Here is a 16,098-nt window from a genome sequence, read left to right as displayed (position 1 = left end):
TAGGAAGCATAACATGCAAAAAGTTCTGTGTGTGCATGGGAGGGGAGTACTTGGTTACAAGAGATCTGAATGGAGACAAATGAAGAAACAAGCCAGTGTCTGGGGGAGATGTGTCTGTGAGCTGTGCAGGGCACCAAGTGGTGCTGAGCTGGCACAGGCAAGCCCCACTATGTACCAGAAGCGCAGTGCCTGAAAAATGGAAAAAGGGAAACAGGCATCCAGCTGGGGCACTGGGATTTAAGAGTTCCTGTAGTCTGGAGCTGGAGGTCCGCTTCTGCTCACTCTTAGGAAGGAAGTTTTTGGTGTTGGGGTGCTTAGGAAGCACATCTGCTCAAGGGTTTGGGGTTTGCTGCTGAGGAATAGCTCTCTGGGAAGGCCTCGTGCTGCCTTGTACCTGTGTTCTCCTTCAGTACCCGTGCTCCTGTGCCTGGAAAGCACAGACAATTGAATGTGTTCGTCAGTTCTTTTGGGGCACAGTTTTGTGGCATTAATTTGCAGAAGTGTTTTCCTAACTGTGTTTCAGGTAAATTACTGTTTTCTATAAATTAGTACTTTCCTGCAGATGTGGGTTTAGATTGTTTTTCTTGTGGATTACGAGTCTTGTGAATTGTTTCAGCGATGCTTTTAGGAGAATAAATAGATAAAACAGAAATAAGAACTGTTTGTGCCAAGACTTGATAGATGTTTTCTCATTTCTGAAACAAGCAGGCAGCTGGTTGATAGTTCCATTTTTTTTTTCCTTTTTTTTTTTTTTTTTTTTTCCCTTGAACTCTGCTGAGAGGCAATCAGGCAAACACTGTAGAACTGAGATTTAGGTGCTGTGTGTGGGCTTGAAGCACAAATACTGCAATTAAAACATACAGCACATTGCTAAGGCTGGAAAAGTGAAGCAGAACAGAGTGTTACACTGAGGTGATGCAGGTTTATCCCTGTGCTGTGTTTGTGCAGTGAGGCCCAGGCTGTCCTGAATGCCCTCATGAGTGCTGCTGCTCCCTTCCCAAGCTTTCTGCTGCTCGTGAACAGACTGGGCCTTGCTGTACTGTTGGACCAGGTGCAAGGGACTGTGTGGCTCAGATTGCTCTTAACTGTTACAAAACATGTCAAAATACGAACTTTTAAAAGTATGGAGGTGTTAACAAAAAGTCTGGTTCCTTTTGCCCTAAAAATGCACTCTTGTTTGTGGTGTACGATCGCTTTGGCTCTGTCGAATTATGAGTGTGCTTTTAGGAACTCCATAAAGGTACCTGTTGCAGTGTTAAGTGTTCAGCTTCCAGCAACCCAATCCCTGCTGTGAATTTCTTCTCTGCCGTGTCCTAAATCATGTCCAGAATCCCTGTCCAACGGCTGCTTAGTTACTCTTCAAATGTGCAGTTGCTGAGGTTACTATGGAGGTGTGGTGCGATAGGGAATTAATCTGGCTGGAATAGGGAGGGGGTAATTGCCTTGACTGCATGTGGGAGGGGAGCACGAGCCTTATTGTGTCTGTATGATATGTAGTGTGCAGTACAGCAGTTTTGGTGCCTCTAGTTCACATTTGCAGAGGATGACCCCGAGCGTTTCTGTGAGATGTCCCAGGGTTCAGTAACGTCACATCAAACAAGAGAGCAGGAGTTGTTCATTTGTTTGATTTACGCTTAACAGAACTCTTCACCACCACCTGAATCACTGTTAAATATCTTTGCTTTTCAGGAAGTGTTCAGTGCACCAACTGGAACGGAGCAAGCTAGGAAGGGACTTCCGCAGGAGGGGCTGCAAATCTTCCCAGCCATCACAGGAGCAGCGCAGCCCTGGTCCTGAGGAGGCGATTAAGAATCAAGGGCCTGTGACAAATAGCCCTTCAGAGGAAGTTAGCTTTTGTGGGAGCAACTTGAGCTGACCCTTGAAGTAGGGTAGTTGCCCAGAAACGATATGTAAGCGTGCCTGGCAATTCATATATTTTAGTTTCTTGCCCTTCTGATTGTAATTAAGTGCCTCTACCAGATCAAAAGCTCTTTTGACTCATTTGGAAATAAAATTACTGTGCCTCCTCTGTAAAGTTTAGGGAAACCTTAATGAAACAAATTCTGTCAAGTGCTTTACTACCCCAAGATATTTATTTTAAATGAAACCAGTACAGATTTGTAGTTTAAATTTGTTGCATGTGTTGTGTGGAATCTTTTTGGGAGATCATTGATTCCAATAGCACTGAATATTGAAGCACTGGGAATTTCAGTTTTCTAATCTACCACCTATCTCCCTACCCAGATCCCTGCCAGCAGAATATAATTTATTCTCATTTAAATTCTAAAACATTGGAGCCTGTTTAACTTGAGTGTGCCTACACATTCTGGATTTGTCAGTGTATTTCTGGAACTGTTGAACTTGGACTGTATATCTGACAGAATTGTACACTTCATGCCCACCTTGGTCCAGCAGGGCTTGTGACAGCAGAATACAGAAACAATTGCAGTGACATACTGTGCTTTTGTAAAGCTGCTCACAAGCTTTAGTTCTTCACAAAACTTCCTCTATCTCATTCATGTAAACAATTATTTTTGGACTCTGAATGGTAGTAAATGAGAACCCAAATTCAAACTGACTGTATTGAAAAGTTAAAACCAATTAAATTTTTCATATTAGATATAAAATTCTGTGAAATAAAAATTAGATATTGTTTCCCTTGTGCAAAATTTAGAAAGAGGCATATGCGTTTCTTATATTTCAGACCAAGCTCAATTGAATGTTCCGATTCATTGAAAGCTATGTGGATTTCAGTCAGACTTGTTTTATAGGATTTGGTAGGCTTATGTATTAACTCCGCTTTCCTCTCCCTACTGTTTTTGTTCAGACGTTACTCTTGAGACCATAGAATCATGTAATCATATAATGGCTTTGATTGGAAGAGACTTTAAAGACCATCTAGTTCCTTCCCATCTGCCACAGGCAGGGTTCCCAACCACTAGATCAGGCTGTCAAGGGTCCCAGCCTTGAATGCCTTCAGGAATGGGGCATCTGCAGCTTCTCTGAGCCTAGTGCCTCACCACCCTCTGAGTAAAGAACTTCTATCTAATGTCTAACCTTAATTTCCTTTCTTTAAGTTTAAAATCATTCCCCCCTGTCCTACAACTACAACTGTGTAAAAAGCTGATTTTCCTCCTTTTTATAACTTCTTTTTAGGTCCAGAAGGCGATAGTGAGGTCTCCCTGGATCCATCTCTTCTCCAGGCTGAACGAGCCCATCTCCTGCAATCTGTTTTCACAGAGGAGTGCTCCATCCCTCTGAGCATCTTCATGGCCTCCTCTGGGCCCACTCCAACAGCTCCATGGCCTTGTGCTGGAGGTCCCAGGCCTGGACACAGTACTCTAGGTGGAGCCTCACAAGGGCAGAGCAGATGGAGACAATCTGCCCTGCCCTGCTGTCCATCTCTCTTTTGATGCAGCCCAGGATACTCTTGGCCTTTCCTGTTGACTATATAATTCATGGGCATGGAGACAAAAGTTCAGTTCTGAATAACCCTGAACCCACCATGGTCAGTTCAAGACATTCTCTCACTCAGCATGCAGGAGTGATGTGTTAGACCTCTGAGCAGTGCTCCAAATATGGGGACTAGGCAAGTTGACCAGACACTTGACTGGCTTGATACCATATTCTGATCTTTAGAACCTACTCTTTACCGATTACTTGGGTCACTCATCCCTGTGGAATGCTGGTAATGCCTGTTCAGCGTCTCCCTTTGCAGCTGTGGAATCCCCTACACCTTCAACACTCCATGCCATCTCTACCAGCATGTTCAGGCAAAACCTCTCCTCCACCTGATCGTTTCTACAGAAAGCAGGTGACACTGTAGACGCACCTGTGGATAATCAGCTTAACAAATGCAACAAATCTCAATTGCACTTGTGGGAACATAGGGTGGAATGGTGATTGCACTAGACTTGAGAGAACAAAGATTTGTGGTCCATCTCTGCTCAGTGTGGATTTGTTTGGCGTGGTTCGTTGCTGGGGAACCTTTGTGCAGAAAGAAGAATCCATGGAACTCTCTAAAGAGCACTGTTGATTGTCAAAATGAATGTTTCCACGTGAGTAAATGTTGATGAGCCATCTTCCTAGTGCTGGTTTTGGGAATACTTATATTTTCACCCCACACTGTGCAAGAGGCTATTCTGCTTGTGATCGTTTTCTGTTTTCTGTTTGCTTTCTGTTTGCCTTCTGGATAATGAAAGTGAGCAAACTCCCTGGCCCTTTTCTGTCTCGAAAGTGAAATGTTTAGTTTATAAAAACTGTATTTTGACCATAACTCATCCTCAATCCCCATTCTCTCTTCCTGTAGTCTTTCTTGTTCATTCTTTACACATGTTCACAAACAAGTAGGCAGTATGGTCACCAGGAACGCAACTCTGGGAGACTGCAAGAGAAGATTGCAAGGAGAATGGAAGCAATAAGCATTTATCTTGCACCAAAGGAAATTCTTTTATAGCTTCACAGATACAACCTCTTGCTAATTTACAGACACAGTATGTCCTTTTTACTCCATTTTGCTTGGGAAACTCGTCCAGACAGATGAAAATACAGCTGACAGATACAAAATAAATTGAGATTATATAGGTCAAAGTGGTGGAGGAGGGTGTGTCACTGTGTTCACGTTCAATTGCTGTCATCTCTCTCAAATGCTCTTCCTTTCTCACATTGTATCATTGTGTTATGTCATTATGTTGTTACAGGAAGAAAAGCCTTTTCTTTTGTAGAAACTCAGCTGGAGTTGGGACAAGTCTTTTTCAGAGGTGTCCAGTAATCAGAACTACCGAGTGCATTTCATAGACTCAGTTAGTCTGATCTGTTTTCTACAACCCTGGGCAATACAGAAGCTGTTAAGGATCTTGGAGCTGCATTTTTCCCCCAGTATTCTAGGAATGCCAGTGCATTGCTATCCTTTATGTACATTGCCCTCCTAGTAGCTTGTGTATTTTAACAAGAGGGAGGCTCAGCATCGCTTCCCACCTATTTAGAGAAGTAGAAATACTCAGCATTGGCTGAATGCTGTACTATTTGCATTGGCTGGATGATAGAGATCTAACTCATGCACTCTAGACTGTGCTACTTGAGCAATTGCTCTACTGCGTGAAGCACAGAGGTTAGTGAATCCATGCAGAATGCATCGATGCCTGGTTATATGGCTCAGAATTTCCAGTGGTGATTGTTTTCTTTTGATGGCTTATGAAAAAGGGAGGGGTGCCCTCACATCCCACTGTTTTTGTTGTAGATGTGTTGTTAAGCACAGCTGCTTTAGCTTAAATAGGAGTCGTTCCTCTGGCTTTGCAAGAATTGCATTTCTTTAAGCTGCTGCAATTTTTAATTGTGTAACACTCTGTGAACATCACATAGTGCAGTGATGCACTGAGGAGTGGTAGAGAAGAAAGATTAAGCTGAGGTTTGGAAATTACCATCAATTAATTTTCTCCTGCAGTAATTATTTCATGAAAGTTAGGCATTATAATTTGTCCTTTTTTTTTTTTTTTTTTTTCTGTTATTAGTGGACACCTATCAGATGAAAAATTAATCAAAAAGGTGAGCAACTTAAATCTGAGACCAGAAGTCTTCCAAGACCTTGCTATAGGTGCTTCCCTTCCCTGGATTCTGTCTGCAGTTGGCAGAGGTAACAGAGATGGAAGAAGAAAAGTGAGAAGTTTACACTTAGCTGTAGAAAATAAAAAGTTGGTATTCAAAAGTCATAAATCAACAGTGACATTCAGTCCTTTGTGTATTCAATTTTTTAAAATTCCACAGATCAGAAGGTTGAGCTCTGAGCAATGTCTCTCAGACTGTTGGTCACCTTACCAATTCTCAAGAAAGGAAGATGTTGTCAGTAGTAACAGCACTGCAGCTTGCCCAAGAAACGAGTGTCAGGCCTAACACTCCCTGGTATCACCTAGCTTTTCTGACTACCATTGCTGTGAGAAACGTATTGCTGAAGGTTGGATGTTCATGTTCTGGTTTTACCCTCTGAAGCTTTGGAAAGCTGGCAGAGTGAGTGTTTTGATTCAAACAGGCATCTTAAACTTGGCACTGTTGGCTTCAGGTGAAGCTCTGGTGAAGGTGGAATTGCCATTAAAATATTTTAAATTGTGACTCTTCACGAACTACAATTACAGCAAAATGTTTTCTAAAGTGTCTGATTACACGTAACAGTCAGAATTTCTAAATAAAATGGATAAACATACATTAAGAAAGAAAACAAGTGCAAGTGTCAAGTGCGGAAACCAAGAGAGGGTGCTGAGTGTAATTATTAGAGCTTGCAGGAGGTTTTGTTTCTTTTTGTTGTTGCTGTTTCTTTGGTATATTTAGAAAAAAGAGACTGAACTGTCACCTTTGTAACTGAATCCTTTATCAACAGAATGCAGTAAGTATGAAATAGATCACTTTTACTGCATTTACATGGTTAACTATTCTACCACGTTCTGAGTTTTTCCCAACTCAGTCATTGGAAGATTAGAGCTTTTTTTTTTTTTTTTTTTTAAAACGTAATTGCTTTGTTAAACCACTTCTCTGAAATTAGCATTTAAATAAGAGCAAATTGAGCACTGAGCTGAATTTCCATGAAAATGCGATAGCCCCCAATCCTATTCAATGTATATAAGCAGAGATAGCTGCAGCTCTGCTTACCAGAGTGTGAGAGCAGCCAAGGTCCGCTTGGCATCCAGGGCAGGGACAGCACACCCGTGATTGTCTTTCAGGGCGGTAAATTCTGATCTTGCTGGCATCTCTAAGAACAACTACTGGTACAAAATATTAATGCGTGTCGGGGGCTCTTTTTGGTCTGCTAAAACATTTTGCTATGTGCAGCTTCAGTTTGGGATTCAACGTACTCCTTTCAGATGCAATGATGAATCAAAAAGGAGGCAGAAGGGGAGCTTAGCCATGTGGCATTCCTCCCGAGTGCTGTCTTTTATTATCCTTCCAGATGACAACAGTTGAGTGAGAAAGTGATTCGTGCATTGGAGTCATTTGGGCAGCCTCTAAGGGAGGACAAGCGTTTAAGGCACGGTGCAATGCAGGCTGCCGGAGAGCCTCTCAGGTTTCACGTGCACACACCACTGGTTTTGAAAAGAAATGTGTGAGCCAGCTTTGTGGATGCAAACCTAAACTCTCCTGCAGCTCACCTTCAGTTTTGTTTTGGTGGGAAGCCCTGGCCAGCGCTGCTGGGTCTGCCTTGAGTTGAGGGTAAGGACAGAGGGCTTAACTGGGGTCTTCCGGATGGTCTGAGTGTGCAGGAAGGGGATATTCATATCCCATTCTGGGCTGCAAGTTTGCCTCTTTGGTGTGGTCTAACCCAGCAGCAGTTGAATACTACACAGCTCTTTGCTCTCTGATCACTCCCAGTGGGATGGGGGAAAGAATCAGAAAAAAAGTAGAACCTGTAGGTTAAGGTGAAACCTATTTACTAGCGTGGAAAAGGGAGAGAGAAATATTAATGTTATTGTTGGAAATATCCGAATAATTTTGCCAGGACGGTATCTCTGATAAAAGCAGATTTTATTCGCGATTGCAATGGCGGGCGTCCCGCAAGCAGGAGCGCCCCTATGGACACAACATGACAGCCTTTATACCCTGTTTTCTCCCCCTTGCCTCCCCCCTCTCCCCTGTTTCCCCACTGGCTGGGTACTCCAGGTTCACAATCTTATCAGAGGATTTACATTTGTTATTTAGTTGTTAATTTGTTTGTTATCTGGTGTCGCCATCCTGTCGTTTCCAAGATGTCTCAGTGCTCTTCTTGTCGTATTGATATGGTGATTTGCTTCCAAGTCTTCGTTAAACAAGGATCACCGTGGTGAGGGATGATGTCAGGCCTTCCGATGTCTCTTCAGGCGCTTCCTCGGGCATGCCATGACTTGTTCTCTGTTTTGATCTGGTGCAGGATATTCTTGCAGTGTGTATGACATAATATACATATATACACCTATATACACCTATATACAGAGCATGCGTCCCTGGGACGGGTTATCTAGACGATAAGTGATGTAAACTATCAGAGATCTTCCCCAAGTTAAGCAGAAAGACTCCCAGAAAGAACTATGACAGTGGAGATTATGAAATAAAAATATATATATTATCCAATTCTAATGCAGAAACAACATTTGATTCCCACAATTCCCCCCTTTTCTTTTTTCATAGATTGTTGATTTCTGCAATTCCTTTTGTTGTCTTTTTTTCTTTTTTTTTTTTTTTTTAAGGTTCACTTTTATAGACATCTCCTCCTTCATTTTCTTTATCTCCCATCTCCTCTAATACAATCATTTTTTTCCAAATGTGGTGGCTGCATTGGTGTTCACTTCAATAGTGCTGTCTCGATCAATCACTCTACCAGTCCCCTCATACAGGGGATAACTCAGCAACCAGTGACCATCAGGGCTCCTTTTACTGCTATCAAAGAAGTACATGTGGATACAATCACTCCTTTCCATTCACCAAACCAGGACTCCAACCATCCAGTGATGCAAGTATCTATTCCTGATTTTTCTGACAATTTATTAGCAAGGGTGGTAGCCCTTGCAATGCCTTAGTTATTTTGTCATCCGGAGCTGTGTTATTGGGATGAAGGTGCAACAAAAAGTACCCAGCATTACACATACACCCCTTTCTTCAGCTTGCATCATATCTTTGGAGATCCTATTTTCCCAGGCCATCCTACTTGTGGCATCTAACTATTCTGCAATCCCCTTTATTGCACTCATTGTATAATTTGTAAATTTCCATTGATTATAACAGATGTAGTTAATCCAATCTACATTCTTATTGATCATCACCCACGAGGACGGTCACTCAAATCCTGCAACAGTTTGATTTCTCACCTTAAAATTATCAGGGACAACAAGAAGTGAAAAGTTTAAATCCTTAGCTTGCTTACATACCAAACAATTACTGATATAAGTATACTTTGCAATGATGATTTTTTTTTTTTTTTCAAGAGATGCATAAGCATTTACATCAAATGTTGCACTTAACTAAATGAACATTTCTAACAATTATAAGAGCCCGTATTACTGTCCTTGGATTTACAATTTTAAGGATCCAGCTGACTTCAGTTCCCATTGTGTTCGAGGGACCTTCTTAACTCTAGTATGATGTATCCACAAAGTTTGTTCTTTAATTTTTACTGTTGTGTGGGGCATTAGCAGCACCTGGAACAGACCTACCCACCTTGGTTCCAGGGGCAAATCTGAAAGAGATCTGCAATATACATATAATCTCCTTGTAAAATATTATGTATCAGGCCGCCAAGGCCTTGGGCTCTAGTTCCTAGAACCAGTTTCTCTATTTCCCAAAGTTATTCCTGTAGACTTATCACATGCTCAGTTAGTGTTTCACTCCCTAGTTGGGTAGAGATCCCCTTTTGTACAACATAAGGCCCTTTGTACAGTATTTTGAAAGGACTTAACCCTTCTTTGGCTCTAAGTTTCATTCTGGTCCTAAGGAGAGCCAAAGGCAACAACTGTGGCCAGGACAGTCCAGATTCCTGGCCCAGTTTTACAATCTGTGATTTAATTAGATGGTTCATCTTTTTCACCTGACCACTCGCCTGTGTTCTGTGTGGTAAGCGCAATTGCCAATTTATTCCCAATGCTTGCTAACCTGTTGGACAATCTCTGCAATAAACTGAGTTCCCTGGTTGAAGGGTATTGTTGCAGGACACCCAAACCTTGAAATAATCTCCTGCAACAATACCTTGGTTATTTCTTTGGCTTTATTGGTCCTGCAAGGGAATGCTTCTGGTCACCCTCAAAGGGTATTGGTTAAAACTAGCATATACCGAAACCCTCCTTTTCCTGGCAGTTCTGAAAAAAAAAATCAATTTGCAATTGTTGCCCTGAAAGGTTTCCCTTTCCCAACAAGCCCCACTTGTACCCTGTTCCTGGTACTAGGATTGTACAGTTACTTTCTGGTGTCTGTACCCCCTCCTTATGTTTTATTATGTTCTCTTAGAACTAAATTCTATAAAATACTAACGGGCACAACAATGTGTCCATCTGGGTATGCACCCATCTGTCAGTTTGCTCTCTCCCTTTTAAATTATTAATTAGATTCCTATCCTCTCTAAAATACCTTATAGGTTCTGACTAAGGTTCAGATATTTTAAGTTTACTGTCTGGAATTAAAGCCAGTTCACCAATTTCTTTTCCTTCAGCTGCCTGTTTTGCCACCTGATCCACCATCAATTCCCAGTTTCCTGTACATTGTCACTCTTCTGATGTCCTTTACAATGCATAACAGCCATGCTGCTCTTTGGTAGATTTACATCATGCTGAATGTTTCCTTTTGTGTAAGCAACTCTCGCTCTTTCCAGATGGTACCATGAGCGGGTAGCACCCCAAAAGCTTATTTAGCATCTGTCCATATATTTAAGCTTCTTGTCAAGGCAGTTATTTCAGCCTCCTGAGTGGAGGTCCCCACAAGAAAAGGTCTTGCTTCAGTTACCTTGTCAGTAGCAGTTACTGCATATCCTGCCTTACAGTTTCCTTGTCTACACAAAACTCCTTTCATCGATGAATGCAGGAATCCTCAGCATCGTCCAGCAGTTCCTCCTGTAGGTCTGACCAGCTGGCACAGACAGTCTCCGTGCAAGTCACACTGCTGGCTTGGAGGTAGCTCTTCGTTGTTGTTCTGGGTGTTCAGCAAATTGCTTCCTTCTCTTTGATCAGTTGTGCTTTCTGTTGAGAAACTTGATAGCCATTTAAATCAAGAAATTCAGCAAACTCACAGTCCATTGTACACAGTCCTCCTTTGTTACTGTGGCATCCACATACTGAAGTGAAGTTCCACCGTGGAATAGAGGAACCCAAATCTCAGGCTCACAAGCTGACCAGTTTTCAAAAATCATTGGGCTGTTCTCACAACCCTAGGTAACACTGTCTAGGTTAACTGAATTTTCATTACTATTATTTTTTTTCCTACACCCCATATTGGAGTTTTCTTATTCAGAGGCATTTTAGACTTTCTTTGGCAAAACCAGGCAGAAAAAGGTGTACTTCAAATCCAGAACGGTAAACCTCACCTACTTATTCCTTAACTTGATTAATAAAGATATACACCATGGGTTGTATATATTCAACATTTCTATTATTTGCCCTCAAATCTTCTACCTAACTATAGCTCTTGCCATCCAATTTCTCATACGCAAGATTAGGGTGTTGTATTTGAATTCCTATCCAATTAATAATCCAAAATTCAAAAAGTTATTTATTATTTCTTTTATCCTCCTACAATCTTGTATCCTCAAAGGGCATTGCTTTACCCTGGTTGGGCTGGCTCCCATCTTTAACTTTTATTGGGCTGTATTTTTGGCTCTACCAGGCATTTCTGATGCCTGCAATCCTGTGTATACCTGATTTAGGATTTACGTAACTTCTGGGGGTACAACATTGCTTTTCCCAGTTTGTGTTAAAGCCAGACTTAAAATTTTCAGTCAGTTGGTCTTGCTTGACACTTAGCTCCAATTTTCTCTACTGAATTTAATCTCTACATTCAACTGTTCTAATGTCATGCCCAAGTAATGGTTTTGGAGAACTTGGCATGTACAAGAATTTATATATTCCTACTTATTCTCCTAGCTTGTATTTAATTGGTCCCCTAAAAAAAAAGTAAACTTCTCTTGCCAATAACTCCTACAACTACAAAAAAAAAAAATCATCTAAAGGTAATAATTCTTGAAGTAGCACAGAGTAAGAGGCATCCATATCAGAAAATAAACCTCTTTACCCTGCTTCCCCAAGCTGCTTTTGGTCCAGTGGTGGGGGGGAACTCTCCCTGAGCCCTTCCAGCCTCCCCCTTACCTCTTCTTCTTGGTAAGGACATCCCTGTTACGCCTTGCTCAACTTTGCCTTCCTCAGCCTGTGGGTTTTTTTGTTTTTGTTTTTGTTTTTTTTTTTTTCCAAACCCTTTTCACTTTCTAGACTTTCATCATCACATACATTACTAACATTATATTTCAGTTTCACCCCCTCCCCTCCCCAGGCTTCCAGTGCTCACACTGGATATCGGGTTTCCGAGATCTCTGCAGATGACGGCTATTCTCACTTTCAATGTCCCGTCCCATCCCCATTCACAAGCAATGCACCCTTTACAGTCACAGCGGGAGGCTCCGGCCCACACCTCTTTCTCCTACTCCGAGTTGTTCTTACAAGCCGCGGTTTTTTTTTGGGGGGGGGGGGGGGTAGTATGGGGGATGTGTTCTCGTGCCGGCCCAAACTCTAATATCCCAAACTCACTTTTTCCTTAACCCTTTTTTTTTTTTTTTTCCTCTTGCCGTTTTTGTTTTTTGTTTGTTTGTTTTTCCACAATTCCACTCTTTATACCTCAACTACATTTCCACATACCATTAAAAATTGCATTTCCACATACCATTAAGACAGTTTGTCCCAGTGCCTTCAAAATCCACAAATCAAACAATACAATTCCTCAACTTCCACAAATACCCAGCACTTGGTCTCATGATTAGAGTAGTTAACTATAAAACTGACCCCGTTACTCCATTTACGTTCCTGGTTTCTTATTCAATATTCTCCCTGGCTCACCAGCAATGTTTTCTCCACTGAGCCAAAATACAACCCAGGGGGTCTTCTCAGTATCACTTTAGACCTCCTTGTATCATAACAGCCTCGTACATGACATATCATAACACAACATAACACTTTCACAACATAAACATTTAACGATCACAAAGACAGTGACAATAATCAATACAATTTATCCTCAGGATCCTTTCTCCCTCTGCCTCCCTCCAGAGCCCAATCTTCCCTCTGTATTCCTTTCCCATACTTGCATAGGTGCCCACCTCCTTCTCCAATAAACAACATATCAGTGATAACATCATTTCCATCCATGAAATTAGGCCCTAGAAATTGATCTAATTGTTCTGCTACACTTACAGAATCTTCAATTAAGGAATTCTTGAAACTCCTAACTTTTCTTCTCATAAAAACAACAGACATTACCATACCCTATTTCCCTTTGACCTAAGGAGACTGCCCTAAGAGGATAAAGTGAAGTATTAGTAAGGTTAGTGTTAGAGAAAGGAAAATTCTCCAGGTCCCATTCACATTGCTCCAACTCCCTCAGTAGTAGAATGTGCATCTTCTCTCCAGGACCCTGCACAGATCAGCAGCACGGCCGCTCTCTTAGTCTGTAGAGATCTTGTAGAGACTTGCAGTGCTTTTGAAATTGAAAGGGGGGAGAGAAGTTGTCTAAGGGGTCCCATTTATGATCTTTCTGGTTCTCTTTCCTATTTCCTCCCCTTTTTGGTCCGGACCTTTTGTTACTAATAACAGACTGGCTTCTTGAATCCAGCAAGCAGCGTAGTCTGATTCCTCCTTTGAAAAGAGGGTTTTATTCTTTACATACGAATTCAGAATCTGACACACCCAATCTTTGTCAGATCCATATTCTGGCCAGAATATTTATTTTCCCTGTATTGGCTCTCTAGGCCATATCTGTATACAATATTTAAGCATCTTTTTCTTATCCTTGTCCCTGGTCTTGGGATCGTCTTTCCAATTCGGAAACATTTTCGTAAGGGGCTTCTTTAGGCACAAACCAGGGGACCTTTTTTCCCCTGCTCTCGGGAGCTCCTATTCCCCATCCCTCCGGAGTGCTACTGTGAACTACCCAGCCCACAGGTCACCACACTCCGACTCTCGGATTTAGGGCCAATCCCTCCGGAGTACCTTACTCCGATTCTCGGATTCAAATAGGGGTGCACTGCTGCCACTTCGTCAAGTGCACAGGGTACCGTACACCAACAGCTCCCTCCCGAGACTCTTCCTTCCACCAACACAGCCGCTTCGTCCGTCCCTGGCCGTGCCCCTCGCGGGACAACGGAACCGCAGGTCGGGACTCCGCACTCGCTTCGCACTGAAGTGCGTCTCACACATACACACACTCAAGAGTCTCAACCGACCCCCAAGGCAAGAATTAAACTCTCTTACCTTGGTCCGTGCACGAAGTTACCGGGTCGCAATGGCCAACACCCGTGCCTACCTGCCCCTTGGCTTTTACAGAATCCGTCCTTTATCTAACAGTCTCGGTTTCTTATCGGCCGTCCCAAGGAGTCACCTCACCACCCAGACAGGACCGCTGAAATCAGCGGGGTGCACCTATCCTGTTCAGGGCAGTAGGGAGACACCCAAAGAGGCAATAATAATCCCGGACGAGCCCCCAAATTGTTGGAAATATCCGAATAATTTTGCCAGGACGGTATCTCTGATAAAAGCAGATTTTATTCGCGATTGCAATGGCGGGCGTCCCGCAAGCAGGAGCGCCCCTATGGACACAACATGACAGCCTTTATACCCTGTTTTCTCCCCCTTGCCTCCCCCCTCTCCCCTGTTTCCCCACTGGCTGGGTACTCCAGGTTCACAATCTTATCAGAGGATTTACATTTGTTATTTAGTTGTTAATTTGTTTGTTATCTGGTGTCGCCATCCTGTCGTTTCCAAGATGTCTCAGTGCTCTTCTTGTCGTATTGATATGGTGATTTGCTTCCAAGTCTTCGTTAAACAAGGATCACCGTGGTGAGGGATGATGTCAGGCCTTCCGATGTCTCTTCAGGCGCTTCCTCGGGCATGCCATGACTTGTTCTCTGTTTTGATCTGGTGCAGGATATTCTTGCAGTGTATATGACATAATATACATATATACACCTATATACACCTATATACACCTATATACACCTATATACAGAGCATGCGTCCCTGGGACGGGTTATCTAGACGATAAGTGATGTAAACTATCAGAGATCTTCCCCAAGTTAAGCAGAAAGACTCCCAGAAAGAACTATGACAGTGGAGATTATGAAATAAAAATATATATATTATCCAATTCTAATGCAGAAACAACATTTGATTCCCACATTATCAACATTGGTTTTTTTCCTATAGTCGAAACAGCCTCATACCAGACACCGTGAAGGAAATCAGTTCTGTCCCAGCTGAAGCCAAGACACTGAACTTTGCAAGAGGTCAAGTATTTTCAGCCTTGCAGTGTAACTCAGGACAGTCAAAAGGCACAGCCCCTTTGGAAAGGGCTCTTCATCTCTGTCCTGGGAAGATCTTCATCACAATAAGATGCGGAGGAAGCAGAAGACTGTGCAAAGGAAGGTGAATGAAATTCAGGTAACCTCATGGCAAAAATAAGGGAGAGGTGGTGGTTTAACTACCTTGTATGAGAGGATGGCAGAAGTGATGTGAGGGCTGGAGGTAGGGAAAAGGTTCCCGACAACGTCAACTATGGCCAGAAATTAAGTGTCTGAGCATTTGGAGTCCTCCCCTCGCTAGCTTATAACTTAAGGGATTGTAGTTAAATTTGAACTGGCTGCCTTATGTTGGAAATATCCAAATAATTTTGTCAGGACGGTATCTCTGATAAAAGCAGATTTTATTCGCGATTGCAATGGCGGGCGTCCCGCAAGCAGGAGCGCACCTATGGATACAGCATGACAACTTTTATACCCTTTTTCTCTCCCTTACCTCCCCCTTCTCCCCCGTTTCCCCACTTGCTGGGTACTCCGGGTTCACAATCTTATCAGAGGATTTAATTGGATTGTTATCTGGTGTTCAGTGCTCTTCTTGTCCTATTGATAAGGTGATTTGCTTGGAATTCTTGTTAAACAAAGAGTACGGAGGGGAGGGGAGATGTCCGATCTTCTCCAGGCATTCCCCGTATCATGTAGTGAATTGTCCTTTTAAATTGGCAGAATACTGTTGCAATGTGTGACATAGTCAGTTGCCATCCTGTTGCTTCCAAGGTGTCTCAGTGCTCTTCTTGTCCTATTGATATGGTGATTTGCTTGGAATTCTTGTTAAACAAAGAGTACGGAGGGGAGGGGAGATGTCCGATCTTCTCCAGGCATTCCCCTTATCATGTAGTGAATTGTTCTTTTTTAAATTGGCAGAATACTGTTGCAATGTGTGACATATATTCTCAATGTTGGCTATACATATATACATACATATTACTTTAACTTATAGAACTCTAATAAAGTAGTAAGGCCCCTGAAACGAACTATAAAACAAAAACCCCAAACGGTAAAGACCATGAAGTTAACAAAATTCTTATTTTGTTCTGATGCAG

General features: G+C 42.4%; 1 long non-coding RNA gene across 1 annotated transcript in view; it reads left to right on the top strand.

Moving 5' to 3' along the window:
* LOC104912620 (uncharacterized) overlaps positions 1 to 16,098 on the top strand; it is a 237,174-nt gene that overhangs the window by 13,534 nt on the left and 207,542 nt on the right. The window contains exons 2-3 of the long non-coding RNA XR_014885426.1: positions 1,690 to 1,910; positions 3,157 to 4,058. This is a non-coding gene — a long non-coding RNA (uncharacterized LOC104912620). The remainder of the gene's footprint in view (positions 1 to 1,689; positions 1,911 to 3,156; positions 4,059 to 16,098) is intronic.

The sequence above is a fragment of the Meleagris gallopavo genome, chromosome 11, assembly GCF_905368555.1.
Source record: "Meleagris gallopavo chromosome 11, MGAL_WU_HG_1.1, whole genome shotgun sequence".
NCBI classification, from domain to species: Eukaryota; Metazoa; Chordata; class Aves; order Galliformes; family Phasianidae; genus Meleagris; species Meleagris gallopavo.
The sequence above is the reverse complement of the archived record's forward strand: the minus strand, read 5'-3'. Positions and strand labels throughout refer to the sequence as shown.